Raw genomic sequence first — 16,855 nt, 5'->3', positions numbered from 1 at the left:
TTATAACAATTTTGTAACCGAACTCGGAGAAATTTCCTTTTGGGAATTCATAAGCAGAAAAGCAGAAAAGCAGGAAAGGTCGGGGGAAGGCTGAGACAGAGACGACGAAAGGGTTGCGCTATTCCATTCTGTTATTCTACGGTTGTTTCTCCCGCCTGTATCTAATTTGGCCATATTATGAATTTAACCCTTTCGTGTTTGCTGGATATTTAAACAACTGTTTGCACAAAAGTTTAGGCTAGAAGGTCGTCGCTGCCGGCAGTCGAAACGGGAGCGCAGCTTCTTCATAATTTTCCCTCCCCCCTTGAAATTGATTCTCCGTAATGCGTAGAGACAACCCAGAGCAACCTCATCCAGTTCGTGGAGCTTAGCACCACAGCACCACAGCACCACAACCCTTCCCACTGTCTGGTGGTTCAACTTCTGCTCCTGCCTGCCAGAAAGTGAACTTTGCCTTGGCTCTACTTTTGCTACACTGAGAGAAGAAGCAGTTGTAATTGTTTTAGACATTTTTTAACATCTTGAGAGCTGAATTGAAATTGATTTATTTCTCTATGTGAAGAAAATAACTTGAAATATATTTACAAAATTAATTAGCTATTAACAACGCCAAACTCTCTGTTAATTTTGTAGAAGATACTCGTAATAAAAACATTTAGTTATACGTATGGTAAAACTATTAAGTTTGTTTTTTTTTATTACTTACAATCTAGCTCTACAGTATTGTGTACCGAGGTATAGCCCTATATTGAACTAGTGCTAGTAGTTAATAGCAATACATATAATTGCATTTTAAGATCGACCATAAATATTTGATTTATTTTGTTTCGCTGAATAAATTGGTTGACTGCAGCTCATTGCTGTGGAGCACGGTATTTTTGCGGTGCTTTCATTTACCATGTAGCTCTGTGCCATACTCCTCGCAGTTCCTTTGTTCTTCTCCCGAAAACTCCTTGGCAGGACGCCTCGGATGTAGATGGTCTGGATGTGTCGCTGATGCTCCTTTCGCTGCCGCTGCCGCTGCCGCTGCTCCTGTTGCTTTTGCTCCGTGCTCCTTGCTCCTTTGGCAGTTCGCGACTTACGACTGCTAATGATGCCTTTTCCAGCAATTTAATTGTTAAACAATGAAAACGCTTTTGATTACAAGAAAAACAACAGGCCTTCTCCGCCCCATCGGTTTCATTGCTATCCATCTGGGTTCTGGGATCCGGGTTTCTTTGTTTTGCTTCGGTTTCCCCATCCGTCGGCCAGATATTGTCTTTGCCTCCTGCGGCAGTTTTTCCCGCAAAGGACGAAGGACGCGGAACGCGGGACGGAGGATGGAGGTCGGAGGAGTAGCTGGAGAACGGCGAACTGATGGACCCACGGACGGAAGGATGTTTATTAATTTTTACCTGAGGTTATCTATTTGTCGCGCTATGTTCTCCCTTGGCCTTTTGGGGTTGAACGGAAAAAACGGCTGAAAGGGAAAAAATAATGAAATGGGAGCGTTGCGTTGCGTTGCGTTGCTGGCGTCGTTTTTGCTGCCCCGCAATTTTCATGCTCATTAAATAATTTCTACTCGTGAAAGTTCTTCCCTGCCGTTGCCCATTTCACGAGTTTCCAGTCGCCGTTCGAGACCAGAATCAGGAGTATCATAGAAGCATCTGAATGGGGTCGGCTCAACAACAAGGTAGGCGTTAAAAAGTTTTTATTGAAAGTTGTAATTTAAATTTATTAGGTTTCACATTTTAATTAATGCGCACTTCTTCGACCCAGCCTCGTTGCCGCGTTATGGCCTGTAAAAAATGAATCCATGTTTGGGTGTCCTTCCGCCCCACTTTGGACCATACCAATTTTCCAATGAAACATCAGATCATTTTCACGAAAGATGTTTTACTCTTTTTATACCCTTTCAGAGGGTATTACAATTTCAGTCAGAAGTTTGCAACGCGGTGAAGGACCCTATAAAGAATATATATTCTTGATCAGCATCACTAGGAGAGTCGATCTAGCCAGGTCCGTCTGGCCGTCTTTCAGTCTGTCTGTTGTCAAGAATATTTAATGCTTGAAATAGATGCAAGATTATATGAACTTTGGCTTGCCGAAGTTTGCTTCCTTTCTTGTTAGGTATACATCTGAAAAGTCTTTCTAGCTTAGACAGCCTTACAAAGGCGATAAATGAGCCTTAGTCTTAGATTTTAACAATTTAAAGCCCGCGGTCAAGAAGCTTTAAGTAAACGAAAGCTGAACTTCCAATAAGGTGGATGGTGGGATTTAAAACGGTGTAAGCCTGTGCGTCAATATTCTTCAAATCAACATTGACTTATATGACTCTTTTGAATTTATATTAAGAAAGTTCTGTGCATTGATAAGGATTATACGCATTTGGGACATGCTAATTTGAATGTGATAAAATGACATATTGGACTTATATTGAACAAACGTTTTTGTTTCAAAACAAAGAGCGTGCTGTCTCTGTAATTGTTTTCATTTTCAAACCTGTTAGATTATATGATTTTCAAGATGTGAACATCAATAAAAGTGAACATCAATATCGTCATTCATATTAAAAATGACCTCAACTCGGAATACATCAAAAGCACCACACTTATCACCAAACACTCCGAACAATAGTTCAGCATAGGACGATCAAAAATGTTTAATTAATTTATTTTCCATAAAACCATGTGAGAGCAATACATGTGTATCAAAACTAATACTTTATGTTCTATATTAAGCCCAAAGAAAATATACATATAAAGTCGTTATTTGCGGAAATATTAGTTTGTTTATCAAAGTAAAACTTATGTGGCTTAAAAATAAGGCCTTAGACTAAAGTTTTAGACTCTTCGGTATAGAAATGAAACTGAAAAGTATAGGCATATTTACAAGACTCACTTATTAGATCTGAAAATCCAGTTTTTTTTTTGGGTGTGGGTATAATGTATAATGTATTCTTTGAAATGTATAAAATAGTAAAAGAAGCGTTTCCGACCCTACAAAATATATTTATTCTTGGTCAATAGAAAAATTATTTTAACAAAATGTTGTGTCCTTTCTTGTTTTGTTTTGCTCTATTTCAATGGTTTGACTATCGGGCACAAAAGCATATCTTAAGTATGTATGTGGTTTGCGTACCGACGATCAGTGCCCTGTATTATTTATGATCTTAAAATTAAGTTGTATCTATAACGGTGGGGAGAGAAAACATGGATTATTTAAGATCATATTTATTATAAATAGTAAATTCTGTTTGCTATCTGAAAAACGTACGTAGAGTTGAGTAGCAAAACTCTAGGCTATCTTGACAATTATGTTAGGCATTTAGAAGTCAAAGATAAAAACGAAAAAGGAAGCAAACTACGGCAATAGATGTTGATATGCCCTTGCAGCTGTTTCAAAAATTAAATATTCTTTAAAACAACAATAATTCAAATTGTATGCCTTTATGTTTGACAACAGTGAAGCTGTGATGATTTTCCGCTAATTTATTCAATCGCTCCTATGGCAGCAATATGCTCATGGGGCGTTCGGCTCAGCAACGTCATTCATTATAATTATGTTTATACATAAAAATAACAATTTCTGAATAGATAGTATCAGATTCAATTTTGATTGTTCTGGTTTTTTTTTAACATGCCTCGTCCAAGCTGACAAAACAGTCTTGGCTTTTGGCGTTCATTCTTTTAGTGCGAACATAGTCTTGTGTTACAATGTCCAACTCGCGCGCGGAAGGCGGGTTCGATTCTCGCCGATGACCAAATAAAATTTGAGTTTTTTTCAAATTTTGGTATAATTTGTGTATCAAAAAGTTCTAATGTGAATTTTGCAAATCATCTTCCCTTAGTTTAAATTTAAATTTAAATGCATGAGTATGTGTGCTAGCTGGCGGGGTTGGGTCGGTCTACCACAAAACGAACATGGATTGTCCTTTCCGTTCGCTTTCGTCGCGCGCTTCATTTGTGTGAGTATTTTGCACTGCGAAACTTGTCAATGTGTGTATGTCGACCACTGCGATTTCATACAAATACTGTTCGCGTCGCGACGCTTCCCCTGGCAGAGCTCTGAAAAATGCTTTTATTTTTAAGAAATACATATATACATATATTTTTTTTTTGTTTCAAGAAATATTTTTTTTTATTTTAAGAAATATTGTTTCGTAATTTCTTATTTGAAGAAAGGAATCACCATTAATTTTAGAAAGAAATTTTCTTCAAATTCTTCAAAATTCAAAGGCGATTTTACTGGAGAATTTATAGAGTTATGAAGTCCTCTGCCGCTGCTCGGCCGCTGCTCTGTCGGTAATTGCTAAACTCCAATTGTTTTGTGGGGGAATATTTAGTTTGAAATTTGTTAGCTGAGTAACGGGCAACTAATATTCGGGAAACTCGACTACAGCGTTCTTTCTTGTTTTTACTATATCTTCAAATTTTTTTTAAAACAACGTACTAGATCGATTCTCCGAGTGATGCTGATCAAGAAGATAGACTTTGTAGGATCGGCAATGTCTCCTTCACGCCTCACATATTACATTTTGCAAGGGGATAAAAGGCAAAAGTAGCATCCGCCGTAGAATCCTAACTTTCTGACCTATCGTCTTACCCGCTGAGGTTCGAGCTAACAAGTTTAGGCGATTGAAAGTTGTGGCCTTAACAGCCATTAGAACTCAGCCATATGAATGAAGTGGTCTTCCACAAATAAAGGGCTATTAAATACAAATAAATATTGGAGAAATCTACACCCGCCATTTAAAAACACAACTTTTTCGTGGGCCTCCGGATATATACTTCTTAGAGTCTTAAATGTCTCCTTCTCTGTCAGTACTCTTAGCATATTCAGAGCTCGTTCAAACCTGGAATCAAAAGTATAGTATTCCATTTATAGAGCAAAATACACCAAATTTATGGTGAAAATGCACAACGCAGATTAGGAAAATCAGTCAAATTCGGCTCTCCAGCCTTGAGGGCAGTCCAAGATGAATTTACTAATTCAAATTAAGATGTTATCGACTTAAATTGAATTGTGTTGGATGGGCGGGCCCTAAAAAAATGAGCGGCTTAATTTACTTAAAAAGAGCGAAGGTCGAAGCTACTGAAGACAGGGTGGGGAATCAAAAAAGAAACAGACGGCTATGTAACCAGTCAGGGTGTGGGGGATCCAATTCCCAATGCCAAACAAAGCAGGGCACAAAACACGGAGCGGAGCGAATTATAATGCGAACACAAAAGTTCACAAATTAGCAAATTTAAGATTCTTGGGGAGGAAAAGCCAAACAAACAAGACCAAATTAAGCGCAAACGGACTGGATTCCGGCAGGGAGTCCGCTCACAAATACAAATGTTTTCTCGTGTGGAACAGACATAAAAAAGCCAACAGAACACCAGCGAGAATTGAGCCGCCGACGTCTTTGTCCTTGTCATTTTGGCTGTCACTGGGGGCGAGTTGGGGAAATTCTATGGGGGAAGGGGAGGGGGGGGTTAGGTTGTGGGCCAAGTGCCTCAAAAGGCAAGCGGAAAATAAAAAGGGCATTGAAAGCACACCATTGGGGGGGGGGAAATGGGGCAGCAATAATAAACAATTGTGCGATGGAAATCCGCGATTGTAATCCGCAATTTTTACGGCTTTGGATGGGCCAAATGCTGAGGGGGCGAGGATTCACGTCACTTCCGTCACCAGAAGAAAACGAAGGAGGAGGCTATCGCCCAACACCATCTTTATTCATTTTTGAATACAATCGCAACGCAATCTGCCAACAACGAACTGCGGCAACAAAAGTAACAGCAAATAATACCGCAGAGCAGTTCACTGACTAAATGACTGCGAAGGACGAGTCCTGGGAGGCCGTGATGTCCTGCTGCGACTGCTAAAAAGGACAAGAAACAAGGTACCTGTAACAAAGGCCCACTTATCGACGATTCTGATTAAACACAACTTTGTTTCACGATAGACAAGTTAATTTTACACATTCAACATATTTAAAAGTTTCTCCGCATATTTATACTTTTTTTATACGACATATTATAATCAAAAATGTTTATTTTGTAAAATATTCAAAAGGTTAACCTGTGCAGAAATCATAAAAAAAAAAAATTGGGCTCTTGAGCAATTATTTGTTTGTGTATCACATACTTTCTTAATGATTGGCACAAATACAAATGTCCAACTAACTATATGTCGGCCTGCATTGCCAACACTACACGTTATGAAAGAGCAGCACACCCACCCCCGCCAACAGAGGCTCCTTCAAATGCAGAGCGGCGGCAGAGCGCCAGCAGAGCATGACACGAACAGTATAAAATCCATGTCGGCACCCACACATCGACAAGTTTCGCTGTGCAAACTATGAATGAAGAGCGAGCAACCCCCCGCTCGTCCCACAAATCTGGTTGTTTTTGAAGGCCAGCAGCGGGAAAAATTCTAAAGTTGCGGGAATTCTGTTTTTTTAACATCGAAATGCCGAAAAGGCAAAAGGCCGAGTTGTTTGGCTAAAAAACATTAATTCCAAAATCAGAAATTCAATGTACCTGAGCACGACTATGAGTAAGGTAATGTTTTATTGTCAGTCAAAAGATATTCTGTACTAATTTTTATTTAAATATTTAAATACGGCTTGCGATGACTGGAAAAATTCTGTTGCAACTATGAGCTGCCTAAAAATTATCTGCACTTGATCGAAACGAACTTGGTTTTTTTTTTTTAGTCTTATAACTTTTTTTATATTTTTTTCAAACATTTCCTGTTATTTTTTTTATTTTATCCAGCCAAAACAACTTTGGTGGCAGCATACCGATAGATATGACAAAAACACACGTAAACAGCCCAATACAAATTTTTACCATACTTTAAAATATAAATATTATTTATAATATTTTGTGGTGTCACCACCAAATCTTCAACCACAAGCTTCTATATTAAATGCTGTGTACACGGCCTAACAAAATATAACCACACTGATAACTGCCTATCGGACAGAAATAATATACTAAAATTAAGATAACATTTTCACTTGCGTCCCCACCGCTGTTCCCTGGCAAATACGCATTTATTAAGCTTACATATAAATTTGAGCAGACATCTGTGCGTATCCGAGCTGTTAACAGTCCGCAAAAAATGGGCTTTTGACACGAGAACATCCATTATAAGCGGTACTCAATTGTGTTGTTCCCCGTCCGCTTGTTTGTCCCACAGAAAAAAAATGTCCGGACCACTGTGGGCCACATACGAAGCGTGTCCTGACACACTCTCGCACAATGTCCTTTGCCCCTGACCTCCCCTCCTACTCCACAAAGGCTAATGGCAACGACATTTCGGTAAAGACACAGGTCAGAAGGGAATTATGGTGCTTTTATTTGCAAGCTAAAGTTTGATACGCACAACTAATAAAATAAAGACTGTACCTGAATTAGATTATTAAGAGATGAAAACTTTTGATAACTGCAAACAGATTTCCATAAAATAAAATCAAAATACTGAAAACAAAATAATATCTTATATTAAAATAAGGAATTAAATAACAATTGTTTTTAATTATTCTTCTTGTTAAACCCTTTTCAGAGGGAATTATAAGTTCGAAACGCTCCCTTGAGAGAAATCGGAACAATAAAATAAATGAAAAATTTTAAACTTCGCCGTTTTTTTTCATTTTTTTTAAATAAATTTCGAGCTATTGTAATGGTATAATATTTTACAATTACGGTTTTAGTTTTATTAACATCGGGCGACTATATCGTATAGCTCCCATAGAAACAATTGGAAAAATATATGAACAAAAATCTAACTTGGCTGTTTTTCAAATGATTTAAATTGACTTCGATACATAGCATTCTTATTCGGCCTATGATATTGTATAGCTGCCATAGGAATGATTGAATAAATCTATCGGAAAATCATCAAAGCTTCACTGTTTTTAAACATATACGAAAAAATCGAAATAAAGTTGTTTTTAAAGAACATTTAATTTTTGCAATTGATACTCATTGGCTCACTTTCTTGTTTTTTATTGGATTCAATTTAAGATTTATTAAAATAATAAATGGAAAAAAACTAACTTTTCTATGTTTTTAAAACATTTTTTTGGACATAGTAATGGTTTATTGACATAGAATTGTAAAAATCAGAAAACGTTATCATATAGCTGTCATAGGAACAACCGAATAATTGAGCTGAGAATCTTCAAACCTTCAATGTTTTTTAACATATACCCGTATAAATAAAAAGTTAGATGTTTTATTATGATATAGTCCTCCGATTTAAATCAAATTTAAACCGGAATTCTAAAATAATAAACCACTACCATGTATTGATGAACTAAAAAAAACTGTAAAGACAGCTAAGTAACAAAACTTAATCATGATATAGTCGTTCGATCCGGCTCGTTCCAACTTATATACTGCAATAGCTGCAAAACCTGCAATAGCAAGGCAACTTTTAAGCAGACTTGCAAGTCCATTGCTTCACACAGATAATTTGAAAAATAAGTATTTATTTTAAAGAACATGAATGCCAATCAATAAACAAAAACTGAACTTAAATTACTTGCATAAAAACTTTTTGGTTTAATTAAATAACCGTATTAACCTTAAAGGTAAGATCCATTTGATGTGACTAGATCAACTATGGATTCATGTATTTTAATGGATCGGAACAATTGGTTTTGCCTGAAGAAGCCTTAAGCTGATCTAGAAAGGTCGCTTGTTTCATTTAGGCGACTTTCAGTTTCAGATTCATTTAGCAGCACAATACAAATGCTTAACCGGCTGTACTAAAACACTTTTTTAATTGATGTAGGATTCGTTTCCTGGCCACTTTCGAGCTGTTCAAGACAGATGATGACGTCGAGTTGAGTGGCCAGGACTCATGCGAATCTAGCCCCTGCTGGATGGGATCATGAATGGGAATCAGTTCGGAAATGTTTCACATAAGTACCTTTGTACATAAGGACTCCTTATGGCGGCGTACGCAATTGTGATCGGCGTGCTTGAGTTGAGGAAAGAAACAAATCTCCCTGCTCATCCCTGTATCGCAGCCACGGCATTTACTTTTTAGCTGAGGCCAATGTTTATTTAAGCGGTGTGGGGTGCGTTTGGCAGGATTGGCAGGATTGGCAATGGCCGATGCCGTTTTTCCATTCCCATGATGACGACGATGGTAGTGACAGCGCGGCAGGATGTCAGCTAGAGCAATGAGGATCCTCAAGAGATTATAAAACTGCTCACCCTTGCTCCGGTTTCGAGTGCCCCGTTCCCCGTTCCCCGTTCCCTGTTCCCCGTTTCCCGGGCCATGGTCCTTCAAACAAAATGTCTCCCATCCCACGAAGGATGTTTCCTCATTTTGAATAGCCCATTCCCCGCTCCCTCGCTGCCAGCCACCCTCTGGCTCCGACGTTCTGTTGATTCAATTCACATAGGTCCCTGCATTCGGATTAGTACATATATTTTATTGCATTCCCCTCTTAAAAAGGACTCGTTCCAGTTGGCAGGCGGAACAACATAACGCTATTACAACTGGCTTACAGCAATGGAACGTCACACCCTCTCTTTTTGATAAGATGTTTGATTTTTCAAATCGTCTGAGAGTCAACTGGAAATGTTCAAAGTCTAGCTTTCAGCATAAAGGTATGCATATATATCGGGAATTTTATTTTTTAATTTTAATTTTTAAGCAAATCATTTTTGGGGAGCTTATTAAAATCGTCTAAAAGTAAACTAAGCCTAGCATACAGCATATATCATATGTTTGAGTATATCGAACATAACTTACAATGCCAATTTTAGCTTCATAACCCTTAGTTAGTAAACTGTGCATTATTTTTAATTAATTAAATTTGAAAATCTATTTAAAAATCTATTAAAACGGAACTCAATCGAATCGGTTGAAAGTTTACATTCATCTTATACTTATCGAAAATATGTGACAGCTGTCTGTTTATTCTTCTTAGCACTTTTGCCTTAAAATATGCATTCCAAAATATTGTTGATTCCGTTCTTTGAAAGTACAGGTAACGTCAATGAATTTAGTTATAAATAAGTGAAATTAAATTGACTTTAATTCAAACACTTAGGGTATTGAAAGTGCTAGTAGCTTCAATGCTATGGTTTTATTTTTGAATTGGCCTAGGCCACTCTTAAATTGCATGCATCCTGACTGTGACTCGTTCCCGGAAAAGGGATTCCCCGCCAAGGGATGGTCCGGCCAAGAAAAGGCAGCCCTGAGTCAACTACGGATTAATTAAATGCTCATATGCGAAAATGTTTGGCCGGGCCACGGACCTCTATGAATGGAACGGACCTGGTCCTGGGCCGTGGAACCCAGGCTGACCGTGCCAGTGCGAATGCCATTGTTTTTTATAGCCCAATGCACATCAGTCCGTCCAGCACAATGGCCGACACACCCAAACAACAAACACCCAAACAGCCAAACAGCCAAACGGCCAAACACACAGACGGAGTTCGAGTCCTGTGCGTTCCGAGGACACCCATCGCAAATACACATGAAGTCCAATTATGTGTATGATTTGCAGTGAATGCCAATATTTGCATTCTCCTGTTTACCTTTAGATGCAATTTTGTCAGCTTCTTTCGTGGAGCTCTCGAATGGAAAAGTTGCTGGGGCGTTTTGTTTGAATTGTTTATAAAGTGGCGAGCGATCCTAAACTGATTTATAAAACGGAAAGGCAACGCTTGTTAAATATTAATAATCAGAATCATAAAGTTTCGACCGTGAAAATAAATGTTGAAAGCAAGGTTAGTCGCTTTCACACAAAAGTCTGTTCATTCTAGGTCTATGTGAGCGAATAAAACCTAAAAATTTAAAGCCATTTCAAAAATTAAATATTCTTAAAAACATTAAAACAAGATTTACTTGTGTATATATTCAAAAGCATTGAAGCTGTTATGTTTTGCAGCTCAATTATTCGAAAGTTTATATGGCAGCTAAAAGATATCGTTTTCCGATAAAAAAATTAAATGCGTAATTCTAAACTGTCAAATTATTAATAAGTTAAAAATAATTTAATAAAAAATTACAAAATAGAAAAGTTACATTTTTTTTTGTTTAATATTTGTATTGTTTCTATGGTAGCTATATGATATAGTCGTCCGATTTTAATGAAGTTTAAATCGTAATTCTGATATGTCGAAGAATTAATTTTTTTAAATTTATTTTTCCCATTGTTCCTATGGGAGCTATATGTCGTCCAATCCGGCTCGTTCCGACTTATGTAATACCTGCAATAGAAAGGCAATTGTTGGCGGAGGACAGACGGACATGGCTAGATCGACTCTCCTAGTGTTGCTGATCAAGAATATTTATACTTCATTGCGTTGCAAACTTCTGACTGAAATTATAATACCCTCTGCAAGGGTATAAGAATCGGTTTTTTCACCCGATTAATAGGGTGTCAAAAAAGTCTGGCGGTATTTTCGCTAGGTGTCGTTGCAAGCGCGTAGTTTTAGTTGTATTCATCGCTTCGGGTCATGCTGTAGCTTGTTTGAAAGGTTTACGCAGTTTGTTGCTTGCTTTAGTCGTTCGGAAATAAAGGGGAAATCCGACATATTTCACAGTTCTACTACGACAAAGACAAAAATGCATCTCAAGCCTCCAATAAAATTTGTGCAGGACCCGATACTCGATCCATTTCGACCGCACAACGATGGCTTCAACGTTTTCGTTCTGGTCTAGAGGTGGTCGAAGATGTGCCACGCTCCGGAAGGCCTGTCGTCGAAAAGTGCGACAAAATCGCTGAATTGGTCGGGGAGACCGGCATAGTAGAGGCCGTAGCATCGGCTAAGAGCAGGGCATGAGTTGTCGAATAGTTATAAACCATTAAAAAAAAGCTTGAATTTACAAAGAAGATCGAATTGACACAGAAAAACATCTTCGATGAAAAGTGGGTCACCTGCGACAATGTGAAGCGGGCCAAAGCCGGATTGACCGCCAGGAAGGTTCTGCTGTGTGTTTGGTGGGCTTGGCAGGGAACCATCTACTATGTATGATCTGCACCCCTGTGGCCAAACGCTCGATTCGGAGCTGCACTGCCAACAACTGGACCGTTTGAAGGCAGTACTAATGCAGAAGAGGCCACCTTTGAGCAACAGATGCGGAATTGTCTTCCACCAGGCCACACATATCTTTGGTGACGCACAAGAAGCTCTAGGAGATCGGATGGGAGGTTCGTTTGCATCCACCGTATAGTCCGGACCTCGCACCAAGTGATTACCACCTGTTTCTGTCCATGGCGACCGCATATTTGACTAAAATTTTATGAATAATTGAAAATGCAGTAGAAATAACGCAGAATTTGTTTGACACCCATATATATGAGGGAACCCTTAAATCATAGTTCATCGTAACAGAATCTATCAATTTTAGTACATCAAATTAGTGGTTTTCGTGACTGAGTCAGTGAATTCTTTCTGATATATGAATCAGAAACACAGAAGCTCTCGAACTTAATATAGTTCAGGCAATACTTGTACTTGAGTATCTTTGAGTTTAAATCAGTAGCGATTTAGAAGCTAATTTACTTATTAAATACATTTATTGAAGATTTTGGTTAGATGGATGCCCTGAGCCACACAAGCCAGAATCAAAATTATTTTGATTCCGTTTATTGGAAACGACGAGACAATTTTCGACCCGCCCTAATGCGCTGACTACATTCTTCGAGCATTGAAAAGGAAATCCCGCTTTTTTAAAGAGTGTTCTGTGCCCTGACCTCGGGAATAATTTGATATGCGACCACAAATGGCCCGCACGACGATCGTCAATGTTAATTGCGGATCATCAGCCCCGCGATGGTTTTCAAGCCGATCTCGACTATAATCACATCTTGGGTCGCTCCGGAGACAAAGACTAGTTATAGAACATCCCGTCTGGGCTCGGCGTGACCTGCAATTAACCGCTTTAGATGGTCCACATCTCGTCTGAATGACACGAGTCTTATTGTCGTCGGTCCATTTTAATGGAGCTTTCGGGACTACAAGCCCTAATTGATCTGGCTCCCATTGGAAATGGCAGTTCAGATGTTGCCCTCTTGCGACTTGGGGTTACTCACTCCAGACTCAAACTCAATTAAATCACACAACATTGTGTACAAATTTAAATTAGCATTTATTGCCAACTATTAGAACAATAGAACTTGATGCCAGTAATTAATATTAGCATTTTATAGGTAATTTAATATTGTAATTAAATCATCGTCAAAATCCGTCTTAGGCACCTCAACAGTATTGTACTTTCAAAATTTCAAAACTCCGATCTTCTATACCACAGAATAACATTTCTGTTATTCCAAAACTGAATTTTCGGTTTGAGGTCAAATATTCAACATTCTAGCGTACTTCAAGGAGTGGATGCCATGATCTATTCTGACAATCAAGCGGTGATTTAGTAAAATTTCTTTGGATTTTCCTGTACCTTTTTGAGGCGGACTTGGTTGGCCTCCGCGCCGTGATTAATTTGAGAACGACAATAAGGTAAGCAGAGGTTTCTTAGCAATGCTTTTTACCTAATGTCTGATGACCAGGTGGCACTCATCTCCAGACTGCCGCTACCCATTGATGTGAACCTTAATTATAACGCCATCGAGCTGCGTCATCATTTACAAAACGCCACCAACCACAAGCTCGAATCAGGGCAGCCATTATTATTATGATTATTATTGCCATGGACGGGGCTGTTTAAGTACATAAGCCAGGGAAATTTCCATACACCATCGACTTGCTGTTATGTGCGACCCGGTACGGGCGTATATGTAAATGAATATCCCCTGTCCCATTCCGGTCTGAAAAATGGGACTCAAATCTAATTTTAACAGAGGTTCGACTGTTCAAAAGGGTTGGGATGTGTTTCGAGAGCAAACTGGGAATAACTCCAGAATATGTTAATGCAATTGGAAATGGATTCCCCTTCATTAGTTTACTCAAATTCAACATTTCAAGGATAATATTGAAAAAAGGACAACACTTAAAACAGAAATACGAATGCATAGCACAAGTAGATACTGATTATCCAGTTAACAAAGAATAAAACTCTCTTTTAAGCAATCTCTTGGAATAAAAAAAACTATTGAGTAACTTTTTTTTTCGGGCTCAAGGGGTAGATCCATGCCTACAAAGCATACATTTTAGTATAGTTTTCCCAATTTTTATCGGGACCGTTTTGAAACTTATATTTACGGAAGTTTTGATAGGCTACATTAAAAACTATAATTTCTTCAACTCAAGAAATTTTTGGGACATTTCTTACTTACGTTTAAGACTATCAGAGACTTAAAAGTTGAACGCGCGGGCATAAGTTAATCGTTTAAACACTTTAAGGTTTTAAAAATAAATCTGAATTTATTAAAAGCTTACACACTAAGAAAAAAACCCAAAACCAAGAACGAATTGGATGCTGAATTATAAAAACAAAAGAACAATTATGCAACAATACAATAGTAGGTTTTCTTAAGGAACTTCACTGGAAATTTGTACGACTCAAGTGTCCACAAAATTCAATTTTTTCTGGGTGTTCACAGAACTCAAAACAAAAGTTTGCTTCATTTTTTGTAATGTAAGTTCTATTAAAGTCGTTTTTATACTCTTGGCTATTATAATTTCAGTCAGAAGTTTGATACGCAGTGAAGGAGACATTTCCGACCCTATAAAGTATATATATTCTTGATCAGCATCACTAGGAGAGTCGATCTAGCCATGTCCGTCTGCATGAAACTTTCCCAAAAGTTGTCTTTCTATTGCAGGTAGTACATAAGTCGGAAAAAAAAATTAAAACTTAACTTTTCTATTTTGTAATTTTTTTAAATTCTTTTTGACTTATTAATAATTTGACAGTTCAGAATTACCCTTTTAATTTTATTAAAATCGGAAAATTATATCATATAGCTGCCATAGAAACTATCGAATTATTGAGCTGCAAAACATCGCAGCTTCAATGCTTTTTAACATGTACACAAGTAAATCATAATTTTAAGGTTTTTAAGAATATTTAATTTTGTGATGGCTGCAAGGGTATATGAACTTCGGCTTGCCGAAGTTTGCTTCCTTTCTTGTTTATATAAGGGACTAGTTTTCATTTAAATTAATTTCATTTCTGAAGTGTACCTGGCCTGTAATCTTAGTGTTTTCCTGAATTAAGACAATTATAATTTTCCTAAGCTCGGAAGCAGAGGTCGCAACAACAATGCGGGACAATCCTCGACAAACATCGGAATCCACGTCGGATTAACCTGGAAAAGTTGAGATGAGGCTGCAGCACAACAGATTCGAGGCAAAAACCATACAGAAAGCTGAACAGAAACATAGGGCACAATGCCGAGCCGACAATGGCACAGTGTTGCGAATGAATAATTAAAATAATAGGTCAGGCAGGTTGAACAAAGGCTCATAATGCCGGGATCCTTACTGATCCTGTCCGAGGATGGCAGGATCTCAGCGATCGTAGCGCCATGCGCTTAGCCTTAGCCGTAGCCGTAGCGCACCGAAACAAAACCCAAACTCGGGGTGCAGAACAGGTTGTCTGAATGCGGATTGCGGGATTGCAGGACTCATATCCTTCCCCGTAGGGGCTTAGCTGCCAAAGACAAAGGACGGCGAACAAACGCAGCAGGCAAAACAATGCGGCAAAGCGTTAAATACGTCCGAGCGGCCAAATGGCAAATGGTAAATGGCAAATGGCAAATGGTAAATGGCAAATGGCAGGGCTGGAAAAAGAGCAGGACACGGTAGCAGCACTCGGCGGCTGGACAAAGGACACAAAGGGGCAAACACGTCTAATTATCCTATTCACTTCATGTGTGTGCTGTGTGCTGTGTGCTGTGTGCTGTGTGCAATTACTCAGGCCCTGCCGATCTGTACTTGTCAAGTGCATCTCCGATCTCTAATCCTTGCGTTGCTCCTGTTGCTGCCGCAGGACGACCCAAAGCCAATTACCGATTCTATCTGGCAACCTGTAAACGAAAACGGTTTTCGCACAGCCCCTTCCTCCGCAGGAGACAGTTTGATGACACTCGTCCTTCGAGCAACTGGCCCTGCTGATGATCCGTCCGATGTCCAATGGCCAGTTGATGTCCTAGCATACGGGGACCATCGATCAATCAATCATATTCTGTACCTGTTCCACCTCGAGCTCCAGCCGAGTCCGAATCAAAGAGCTGCTCCGTGATCGAGGCTAGGTGACCTGGTACGATTCTTGGCCCAAGATGAATCGACGGTTTGTTCGCACCCCGTCGATAAGCAGTTAATTATATCTACTCCCATCCTGTTTTGCCAGTCCATGGGCGTTGCACCTCGGCGGCTTTGCTTTGTTTCCTGCGCAGTGCGCACTATTCCGATTCCGAGTACGCGTGTCTATATGCACTTTTTCGAGGTTTCGGCGCCAAGGAGCATTAATCAATGACAGTCAATACAGCCAACCATCCATCCTTCTATCCATCCAATCTGTCCGCTCATTGCAACATTACCGTAAAATTGTAGTTTTACCTCATGTGTCTATGCCCCTTTTCTCGGCGGTCCATCTACATGTGCTCAAAGGGAAACCGTATAAATCATAATTACATTTCCAAATTATTCATCGTCAATCAAGGTAATGAAATACGTTTTCGGTCCCAGGTCCCAAGCTTAAGTAATCTATTCCAAGTGAGCCAGCACTTTCGATCGGTCCCGTCTTATCCGCCGATCCAGTTGCAGGCCGAAAAGTGGGAAGTGTCGCAGCATGAGATTAATTACAAAGCCAGATGTACACTATGCCCTTGTACACTTTTGCCCACTAATCAACAAGGATATGACCAAGCGATTTTCACGACCATCCAGCAGAATTCTCGTGCTGCTCCGCTTTTTTAAATCGTACTCAAAATATGATCGCCTTGCACAACTTC

The 16,855-nt window shown here is 39.0% G+C and overlaps 1 long non-coding RNA gene across 1 annotated transcript; it reads right to left on the bottom strand.

Annotated features, from left to right (window-relative positions):
* Positions 1 to 4,015: 4,015 nt before the first annotated feature.
* Positions 4,016 to 8,614, bottom strand: LOC128260764 (uncharacterized). Its single transcript, XR_008268174.1, has 3 exons — positions 8,560 to 8,614; positions 4,770 to 4,834; positions 4,016 to 4,046 (listed from the first exon to the last, which is right to left on the bottom strand). It is a non-coding gene; the product is annotated as an uncharacterized LOC128260764 (long non-coding RNA).
* Between the last annotated feature and the right edge of the window lie 8,241 nt (positions 8,615 to 16,855).

The sequence above is a fragment of the Drosophila gunungcola genome, assembly GCF_025200985.1.
Source record: "Drosophila gunungcola strain Sukarami chromosome X unlocalized genomic scaffold, Dgunungcola_SK_2 000038F, whole genome shotgun sequence".
In the NCBI taxonomy this organism is placed as follows: Eukaryota; Metazoa; Arthropoda; class Insecta; order Diptera; family Drosophilidae; genus Drosophila; species Drosophila gunungcola.
This window is presented reverse-complemented; position numbering and strand designations above follow the sequence as displayed.